Source organism: Lonchura striata, chromosome 1 (assembly GCF_050655825.1).
Source record: "Lonchura striata isolate lonStrDom1 chromosome 1, ASM5065582v1, whole genome shotgun sequence".
Taxonomy (NCBI): domain Eukaryota; kingdom Metazoa; phylum Chordata; class Aves; order Passeriformes; family Estrildidae; genus Lonchura; species Lonchura striata.
In genome coordinates this window covers 31,547,938-31,558,999 of record NC_140703.1, presented here as the reverse complement: position 1 = coordinate 31,558,999, position 11,062 = coordinate 31,547,938, and the positions used below count along the sequence as shown (strand labels likewise).

General features: G+C 44.9%; 1 pseudogene across 1 annotated transcript; it reads right to left on the bottom strand.

Moving 5' to 3' along the window:
* Window positions 1–5,878: 5,878 nt before the first annotated feature.
* On the bottom strand, window positions 5,879–7,256 carry LOC144248322 (epidermal differentiation-specific protein pseudogene; annotated as a pseudogene). Its single transcript, XR_014953291.1, has 2 exons — window positions 7,124–7,256; window positions 5,879–6,599 (listed from the first exon to the last, which is right to left on the bottom strand). The product of XR_014953291.1 is annotated as an epidermal differentiation-specific protein pseudogene (transcript).
* Window positions 7,257–11,062: the final 3,806 nt, after the last annotated feature.

Sequence of the window (11,062 nt, the reverse complement as noted above, 5' to 3'; positions counted from 1 at the left end):
TTTCCCAGAAGTTGTTTATAGAAGCTGTTTTTACAGGTATTTTCACCCAGCTGATGAGATATAGGGACTCATTGTTAAGGATGAGATGTAAGGGCCATACAGCCCCTATACAATCCTGCCTACAGGTCCCCTCCTGTGTGAATATCTGAGCTCTGGGCCATCTGGAGGGATAGGAGTCTGGTGTCAGATGCATTTGACCATTGTTGCCATTTCCTGATCCAAAAATATTGTAAAGCACAGTGGGGTGAATTGACATAATAGTATAAGGATTCCAGCTTTGGAATATGCAATTCCTGCCTTTGGAAATGGTCTGCAAACAAGCCTGAGTGCAAACCACAGCTTTGGAAAGCAAAGAATTGGATGGAATTATGAGTGTGAAGCCCAGCACTTTGTAAAGGACTTGAATCTGAGAGCACACTGCAGCCATGGGGACTGGTTAATGAACACTGGACACTCAAGAAGTTTTCCAAATTTGGGGATTTCTTCAGGTAAGTGAACTTAGGATGCAGGGATGCACACAAGGCAAGGCAATTTGTGGAACGCTGCTGACCTGGGTGAAAGCTTTCTGGATTGCTCTTTAAAGTATTTTTTCCTTGGAGAGGGAGCACTATCTGCAGTTAAAACTAGAAAAGCTGAAACGCAATCCTCAGACCTTTTTTTCTTCTTTTTTTTCAATCTTCTCAATGAGATTTTCAATTTAGAGATTCTGGAGAAACAGCAAAAGCAGCTGGCTCTTGGAGAAGTTGTCATGCAATAGGTCAGAGGCAAATGTAGAGTGTGCCATTTGCTCTGAATGACCTCCTAAGATGGATATTAAGTGCTCCCAGGGTTTCTGAGAGGAGGAGGCTAGGGTAGGAACTGATTGCATACCACACTCTCCAGGATAACCTTCCCCTCTGGAAGCACTCACTTGATGCCAAATGCACAGCTGCCTACACTGCAGTGACACAAGCTGAACATCTGCTTCACACTTGTGTATTTGAACCTGACCCAGACACAGCAGGGTCTCAGCTGACTATATCACATTACAGATGTGCATGCTCACAACAGATTAATTGACTGGTGTGTTCTGGAAATACCTCTCTTTCCTGCCCCCTTTCTTCAGAGCTTCTCAGGAAAAACACATATGCACCTCCCTCCCACAACACACACCCTGCTCACAATGTCTTCTGGATTTCAGACTCATTTAGAGTAAGAATCACATCTAAGACATATTACAGGTGCTACCCACAATTTCATTCCTGGTCCACACCTTCTTTCAGAATTCCTGAAAAACTGTCAATCAGGGAAAGAAAACCTTCCTGCAAAAGAAACTCAGAGGATTGTGGAAGGATCAAAGAAAATAGTAGCTTCATGCAGAAGTGTTATTACTAATTTAACTGCATAGAACAATTAATTGTTTGAAGCATTTGAGATCCAACAGGTCTGCCCCACCATTTCTTGATATTCTTTGTCCTGTCTCATCAGTGATTGAACTTCTAAGCAAAATTTCACTGTAGGTTTGCCAGTTAGGAGAGCAGTTTACTGCCAAACCAAAAGCATAAGATTGCAAATTGATTCTGTTAGGAGGTGAAATTGCAGGAGTGATCTGGTGTTTCGCTGATGTTATCTCACAGGCTTCTGTCAACACTGAGGTTGCTCAGCCATTCTTGCTTTCCTAATGATTTCAGCCAGTTGGCCTCTCACACTCACAGAGTTGACTCACTTGACTCACACATCTAAACTCTTTGGAGCATGGTCAGAGGAAGAGAAAAGCATTCTGGTCACCTCATTCCAACTTTCATGTAGTCTGTGAGAAATGGATTTTCCTGTTTTGATCTTTTCAATCCAACTAACTCTTTTTTCAGACTCATTTTGAAGAGGAGATGTTCCAGTAAACACTTCTGTAAAGGTTTTACCCTACCTCAGGCATGACAGTATTTGATATATGCAACCACTGGGAAATTAATTTTAGGTGTGTCAGAATGGCTTCTCTCCCACTCCTTCTGTTGGTGGATAAGAAGTCGAAGGGCAGTTGAATCCTGCACAGTATGAAAACTGGAGGAGCAGGATAAGGGAAGAGTTTATTTCCATCGTCTCTGAATGGAGGCCACACCTGGAATACTTCATTCTTTCAGATGCCCTATGGAAAGGTCAATGTGAACAAAATGGTGGGAGCCCCTACAGGCCACTGGATGGCAAAGGAGCATCCCAGGAAACAGGAGAGTCTCAGGGGGATGGTCCTCTTCAGCCTGGAGAAGACAAGGGTGTTATCAGAGGGACTCAGCAAAAGGACAACTGGAAAGAGTCTTAGATGGCAACAAGGAAAGTCTGACATAAAATAAGGAATAAAAACCGCATACCAAGTATTGCTCATCACTGACAGAAAGGCCAGAGACTCCGGGGAATCTCCACCATTGCCATTTTCAGAAATCATTTGAAAATGGCCATGAGCAATCGGTTTTCCTTTGGTGGTATCTCTGCTATGAAAAAGGCTTTGGAATAGGGAAGTCCCTTCCAGAATAAATCTTTCTGCAAGTAATTCTAAGGAAGATTTAAAAACTTTTGTCACTTTCTGCTTGATTTCATTCTTTGTTCAATTTCAATGAAAAAGTGTCATCAGCAAGTCATATGTACAATAACTTCAGGATTACTTCTTGGATATTTATAAATTCCATCTTCCCCAACATCAGAATTCCCACTCAATTCACCAGTGGCTTTCACCTGCTCTATTGTCAAATGTAATCCTCTCCACTGAAGGGTCAAAGTCCTTCTCCACCTTTACTTCATCCTATTATTACTGAAAAACTTTCAAGAATCCCTTGCTAGAGTTTTGGACCTGACACTTCTGCATTTTTTTAGAGTCTGCTTTTTATTTAAAAAAAAAATTTAAAAAACAAGCTTTGCAAATATGAAATTTCCTGAAACCACCCCATCCATATCCCTCCTTAAAACTTTCCTTTTCCATTTTGTAGGATTGCACTCCTCTCTGGGGCAGGGGTAGCTGTGCCTATGATATTCCAAGCAGAGTGTATGGGCTGCAAGAAAAATTTAGGCTGGAAAGAACCTCCAGGGTTTTCTGCTTCAAACGGCTGCTCATGGCAGGACAGAGAATGGGGAGATATTCCCATGCTGGTTCTGAAGCCAGGGAGGAGAAAGCAGAGTGGGACAGGAAGGTTTGTTGCTGCACTGCTGGGGAAATATTTCCTGCAGGGGGCTGAGGGAAGAGGAAATGTTGGGCAAGTGGCCACGGCTGTGTTGGTGGGTGAGGGTAGGAGAAGAGAGGCTGCAGGAAGGCACAGGGAGCTGAGACAGACAGCGAGTCTCAGCACAGGTAGCACAGCTTCAGCTGGCCATGGCAGCCACTGACAGACAGACACACAGACAGACACACAGACAAGCCCTGTCCTCAGCTGATGGCGTGTTGCTGCAACAGAGGAAGAGCAAGCAGCAACACGCTTCTCCAGGGGAACAGACTATTAGACAGTCACAGGTGTTTGGAATTAAGCATTGCATGTTACCTTGTTTATCTTCCATTCTGGAGTTCTCTTTTCTTCCTTAGATAAGAGTAGGGTTCCCTAAGCCATGTGTTTTATACCTCCAGGTATGGGAAATGAGCTAGCTGACTCCCCACAACCTTTCTTGACTTCTCCCAGGTTTCCAGGTAAATCTTGTGTTCACAGCGACTCCTTCAAGATCTCATCAGGACCTTGCTCATCTTGACAGGAGAGTTATATTTACAACTGCAATGGAAAAGAAACAAAATGTGAAAGAACTAAGGCAGGGAACAGGAGAAAGGTGGAGCAATGCATAACAACCCAATCAATCAGGTATTTGTAAGGGTTTTTTAAAAATTTTAATGTATGTGACTACCTTCTGTTTTTATCTGATATGTGAAAAGACAATAAATAATTATAGAGAATAAATGCAAGTGACAGAAGTCTCCATGTCTCTCCCTCTCTTCCTCCCTCCTTCACTAAATGATTTCTACACTTCCTTAGACACTGAAGCTGGAGTAGCTATAGTGTTTTATAAGCATAGTAAACTTCTCTGAAGCCGGAGACAGCCAGGCTCAGGTACTGCAAAAGATAAATAAATTCCTTTACCTGGGTTTTGCCAGTTAATTTTAACTCCCTTAATTTAACTCACTTTGGCCTTCTTTATCTTCCAGTTAGGAGGAGGAATAATAGGCCCGAAGCACCAATTTCAGGGCAGTTTCTACTATCAATAAAAGAAAAAAATATTAACTGAATGCTTATATGTTATACTCTGCAAGAATCTTCAGGTCATAGTTTCAGAAACAAGGAAATTACATCAACAAAGATGTTCCTGAATCTTTATTTTCTTTCCATTGTATGAAAGCACTCTAGAATTGTGAATTCTTACTGTATATGTGCTGCTTTTCCACCATGCTTCACAACATTCAGTCAATATCCACTACATGCCAGAGAAGCAGCTGGAAAGGTGCTATTCTTCTACCCTGTCATGCCACAACCATAAACCATCCAGCCTTAGCTGTAAAAATGCTAAAGCTTTAGCAGAGACTTCTGTCTACACAGCCCTGCACAGTAGGACAGGGTAGATTTCCTCGTCAGTCAGCCTTGGAAAGCAAGGGTTTTACTGATGCTTGGAGCCATATAAATTCATTGTGCTGATATCCAAAATTTAAAACTGTTACTGTAAAAAGAGGTACTGTAGGATGTAAAAAGAGGAACATGAAAGTAAGAGACTGGACCGGAACCCCTCGCAAGGCTCACTGTATTGCTGAATTTGCACATCCTAGAATCACAAAATCACGGAATGATTTTGGCTGGGAGAGAGGTTTCAAAACTCCATCTAGTTGAACACCGTGCCTTAAGCAGGGAGATTTCCCACCGGGCCAGGTTGCTCAAAGCTGTGTCAGACCTGGCCCTGAACACTTGGAGGTTTGGCCCAGCCACGGCTTCTCTGGGCAGAGAGCAGTGCAGGGCAACGGGGCAAACGGCAGGCCAGCACAGAGGGACAGCAACACTGCAGTGCAGAGCTGCCACGGCACAGCTGCCACAATGCACAGCCCAGGGCGTGCAGCTGTCACTGGGCAGGGGGGGAGGAGGGCTGGGGTTCTGCACTTCCAGGTGAACTTGCACCTGCCAGAACAGACCATGGAATACCTTGTCGTCCCTCCTCCCTCATCAAGATATTTAAAAAACAAGACAGGTTTTACCATTAGGATTAAAGAATTCAAATCAGTGAAAACATTCTGTTTCTTATGTGATTAAGGGCAGTGGAAGACTGTATCATTGCTACAACCACTGCCTTGAGATACAACCAAGAATGTAATAGCTAGGTACAATGTGCAGCTGAGAGTTTGGCCAAGATCAGCAACAGGCTAATACTCACCAAAACTTCTTGAGTGAAGCCTGACTCCACTGTTACTGGCCAATTAAACTGGAAGGAGACAATTCTTCAGGAGACATCCAGGAAAAATGTTTGCAAGTGACTCCATGGACCGTTCTCTGCATACACAGAGACATCTCACCATGAAAGAGCAATATCTATCTATTCTAAAGATGCACAAAACAGACCAACTGCTGATTGCAAAGGATTCTTTAATAGCACCAACACAAAATGGATTACAAACAATGGCAGAGGGCACAGCACCACAAGGGCATGGCAAAGCAAATTACAAAGGAAGCGATGCTGGTTCTGAACACTTTCTGTACCACTTAGCAACAGAAACAACCTCCAATGCTTCTACATTCCATAGCCCAGGACTCTGGAAGGCCACCTGAGGGTACAATACATTTCACACATCTGGCATGCCTCCTCTAGCTTGGTCACTCTTTCATATGATCAAGCATCATGACTCTTGCATTTGTGGGGTGGGACAAGAGTGCCAGGCAGGATAGAGAAGTACAGATCTGCAGTGCAGCCTAGCAGAGAGCTCTCACATCCAGTGCTCCTGTGACACTGGGGGAAAAGGCAGCACAAGCAGAGGCAGAGAACAAGGTCTCAGTTTTCTTGCGGGGGGAGCTGCATTTTCCTCAGTGCTGCAGGATTTGCAGTCTAACAGCCACAGCCAGGGCGAAGGGGGCGCAGGAAGGAAAGCTTGTCATTGAAATTGATTGCCTTGTAATTTGGAAGGTGTTCGTGCTCTCGAGCAAGGTATTGAATTCCACTTCCATCACTGTTTTCACACAGCAGCCACACACCTTTCTGGACTTTGTGAGAAGACATGATGTCATTGTCATGTCCTGCACCCAGGTTGGTTTCTTCTCTTATTATTCTGCTCTTCCCTTGATAATCAGCATGTTCGTAGAGAGTGATCTGGGGATTGTGCAGATCTTCGGTGATCAGCTGCAGAGAGCTGATCTTGTCATTCATCTTTTCACCAACAAACTTATGTTCTCCCTCCTCAAATACCAGAAATTGGCCTCTGTAGTCAGCATGCTCATAGGCCACCCAAGGCTGGCCAATTACTTTCACTGAGGAGATCATATCATTCCAATCTGCAACTTTTAGATTGGAAATGCTAGTGGTGAATTCCCGGGACAAACCCTGGAAGTTGGCATGCTCATAAATGATGATTTTGCCCATCTCAGTAGGACTTCTGGAGTAGAGATTTCTTGCTGGATGACAGCCTGCACAAAAGGAAGACAGAAAACAAGCAGAGTTTGTAAGAAAAGTTTATACTCCAGACACAAAATTATGGGAAGTGTGGTGGAGAAAAGGAAAAGTAAAACGTTTTTAGCAGAATAAACATAGCAGCAGCTGGAAAGGAGTGGGGGCATGACATAGAAATTTTCATTTGGAAGACAATGTACAATGAGCTATGTAGCCATAACTACCCAGTTTTAATTAGATGTATGTGTTGGTTTACAGATATGCTCCAGAGTTAAGTTGTAAAATACTCTCACATTCACCCTCCACAAATGTGTGCCACTGGCCCCCTCCACCCTGTCCCTTGGTAAGGTTTGTTCCTCCTGCAGCAGCCATCTCCTCGTGCCCTGAAGGATGGGCTCAGTCTCTGCACATGCACACAGCAGAGCCTCCCGTCTGTGCTGCAGCTCTCAGCCCAACGCTGAAGCCTCCTTCCCTTCCCCTGCATTCCACAGCAGCTGCCCAGGAAACCTCCCAGCTCTCCTGTGCAAAGTGTGCCTCTTACCTGGATGCCAGCTGCAGGGCTGGGGAGAGCTGAGGGCAATTCCTCCAGTGCTGTTTGGGAAGGGCAATCTCACCTCCCTGTATTTATACGTGCACAGAAGTCTTGTGCAACACCCCAGGTGACAGCGTGAAAGGTGACCAAAACTCTCCAAAAGCCAGATCAGCCACAGCAATTTCAGACACACCAAAGTACATTGTGACACAGGGGCTCTGGTAGTTTCCTGTTTGTAGTAGTTTATAGCCTTGCTTTCCTGGGTCAGGATATCCAGGTCACTGAGGTGGCACTGAAGTACCAGTTTTCAAAAAAAAATTCCCTTTTCTCCTTAGAGTCATGGAATCATTAAGGACTCCGGACTCCTTCCTATTTCCTTCAAAAAGACTCCAAGATCAAGTTCAGCCTTTGCCCAAATACCAGCATGCCCACTAATCCATTTTGCAAATATCACTTCTGCTTCCCTGGCTTCATACCCAGCATCGGACAATATCTCCACATTCCCCATCCTGCTGTGAGCAGCAGCTTCAAGTACAGACCCATCAAGGTTCCTTCCATCTGAAATGCTTGGAGGAGTCCATGCACTTTCCTTGGCCTGTCATGGGGACAGCTGCCCATGCACCAGAAAGGAGTGCAGTCCTACAAAACAGGAAAGAAATGGTTCAAGAAGGGATGTGGATGGGAATGTTAAAGGAAATTTGCATTTGCTCTTGCCAAGGTTTGTTTTGGGGTGTATTTAATCAATGACAGTATCCAAACAAATGTGGGAGTGTCGCATCCAAAAAGCTAGCAAAGGATTCTTGTAGGTTTTTCAGTGATAAGAGGATGAAGAAAAGGTGGCAAAGATTCTGAGCCTTCAACAGAGGGAATTACATTTGACAAAAGAGCAGGTGAGAGCCTGTGGAGGAATGGGGAGGGAAGTCTGACTTCAGGGAAATAGAGTTCATAAATGCCCAACAAGGAAACTCGAGACTGTTGTTCACATGACATGATGATTTTCATTGAAATTGAACAATGGATGCAATTAGGCAAGAAGTGACAAAGGCTTTTAAATGTTCCTTAGAATTACTGACAGAAAGATTTATTCTGGAAGGAAGGCCAAAGCCTTGTTCAGAGCAGGGCTACTTCCAAACATGACCAGGTTACTCACGGCAACCTTCAAATCATTTCTGAACAATTGCAACGGTGAAGATTCCCCAGGATTGCTAGCCTTCCTTCCAGTGCTGAAAATAACCACAGGGCAATGGTTATTTCCCTTATTTTCAGTCAGAGCTTCCCGGTTACCAGATAAGACCCTTTCCAGATGTCCTTTTGCTGAGCCCCTCTGGGAATTCTTAGCTTTGTCCCTTCCATGGCTGAGAAAAATTTTCCTGATGGGGTCAGAAAATTTTAAATCACACCACCCAGAGAACTTGGATAGTCTGAATACTCAGAGGTTTTCTAGCCCTGACTGGAAAAAGCACCAGCAACCATAATTCACCTCTCAGCTGTACCTGTGTTAAGCAGCTGACTGGATCCAATGAAAACCAAAGGTCACTTCCAACTTCAATTACCCACCAACCCTACAATCCTCCTGGCTCCCTGCATCATTCAAGCTCATCACATAAGGACCAAGACAGGCAAATTCCAGTATTTCCTGAGCCATCTTGCTCCTGAGGAATCCTGCTATAAATAAAGATGATCAGTGTCCCTCGTCCATCCCATCAGCCTTGTCAGACTGATGCTGTCCTGATGGGGATTTCTGTGCACTCAGGACATGGACTCAGTGAGTCTAATGAGCTCCTTTGCATTGACCTTGACAATGCAATTAATGTGTCCCTGCAATTTCTCTCTCCTCCGTTTAGTGTTTGAGGGTTTCTTGGTGAATCTGGGGTTTTGGAAGAGAATATTCATGATGTGGTTCTCTGCTTTCGAGAGAGAGTAGAAGTAGAATCACATCCAACCACCAGTTCAAGAAAAAGAGAACTGAGAGGGCATCTGCTGATCTGTATGATTTCAACACACAAGATGCTCTTCTGAGAAAGCCCATGGTAGTTCCTGCAAACAGCTGATCAGGATTGAAAGCAAAAGGAGAGAACACTAAAGTTACATGATAGTGCTTCTTCTGTGGGGGAAAGCCCCAGTTCCAGGGTATCTTTCTGGCCAAGTGACTTTCCGAGTGCCGTGTGTCGGGACAGCTCAGGATGAGCAGAGCTCAGCCCCAGGAGCTCCTCCTGCTCAGCTGCTGCAGCCCAGGCTGCAGCTCTCTGTCCAGGCTGCTGCTCCCAGTGCCACTGCCCAGGCTGCAGGGACAGCCCGTGCTGGGCTTGGCTCTGTGACCCAGGGACAGGCACCGCCTGTGCACGGAAAGGACATGGACAGGGCCAATGGCACTGGCTGGACACACCAGGGGCTGCCCTCAGCCACCCCACAGCTGACACCACCAGCACCCCCACAGAATGGAATGGAAGAGGCACAGCCCCATCTCCTTCCTTCTCTGCAAGCCATCCCCACGGAAGCCCTCTAGGGAAGACCTGCACAGCCTCGCTCTCCACAGCCACAAACACCTCCACAGGTGCTTCCAACAGGACTGAGAGCCCTCAGCCTTTCCAGTCTCACACCTGGCTCTGGGCTCTCTGACCAGAGGACACTTTGGTGTCTCCTAGGCCCGGGCTAGTGCAGTTTGGTGCCTGCAGCCAGCCCCCACACACCACACACTGTTCTCATGGGTGTTCTGGCAGTCGTGGGTGCCTTGAATCCCAGCACGAGTCTCCTGCCTGTCTGAAATCCCTCTCTATATCCATGCCCTGCTTGCTGGCTGCTCCAGCTCAAATGTTGCTGGCAAATCACATCAGTATGACTCCTTTGAATCAGAAAGATTCATTTGTTAGATAAATTTCATAGAGCAGAGGCTGTCATATTTCACATACCCTCACAAGCTTGTCTTCCCACACTTTAAAATTTTGTAGTGCTGGAAGCCTGCAGACACAAAGAGTAAGACAGGGACACCTGTGGAGCTGGTGAATGAAGAAGGGCAGCCCTACCACAGGACTGATTGCTGCAGAGCTTGTGGGATGCTCTGTTCTGCAGCTCTGCAGAATCCCAGGAGCACTCAAAGCTTGTGACCAAGTAATGACACTCTCTATACTCCAACAAACTGTTTTCTTTCAGTGCTCCCTGTAGGTTGTTCATCAAGTCCAGAACTGTTCTGGAGATGCATCACTGAAAATGGCCAGCCTCGGTGTTCCACAGTCTCAGATCCCAAGAATCACAGAGGCAGAGTTCTCAAGAGCACACCAAAGGTGTTGTCACTTGTGTGATCACAGAAGAAATTATTTGCTATAAGACATCTGTGTCAGTATCAATTTGGATCCTGTGACCATGAGATCTTTTAGTGCACTGCAAAGAGCTCTCGTGGTTGAGAGCAAAGTCTGGCATCAGGGAGAATAATTTGAGATAGGACATAATTTGTGCCCATGTAGTGAAGAAAAGAAAGGAGGATCAGGAAGTGAGGAGAATCAAGATCTCCGGATCATAGATTTCAAAAGCAAAAATAAGCTGGGGCAGGACTATCTCTGATTTCTTGTTCCATAGACAGAAATAGAAACAGTTGATACAAGAAAAATATTAGAAAGAAATATCATCTAAAGAATTTGTTTCAGCCTTAACTGAGGAAATGCATGTAATCATGTTTAGCAAAAAAATATCAGGGCTTGACAATTGTGGAACATCATCTCTAGACCGATTCAAGTGTTTAATTACCAAACTGACAGTATAAAGTACCATTTACAGTATTCAGTATTTAGCATAAAATAAATGTCTGCAAAGATCTCATGGTGAGATCTTTCAGATGGTCTTTTGCCATGCTTCTGCTTTAAAATTCTGATTTTGAAGCCAGTTTTATACTACATTAGTCATTCCCTATTCTCCCCCCAGTTTCTGGATTCTTCAATGTGACTTTGTGTCTGG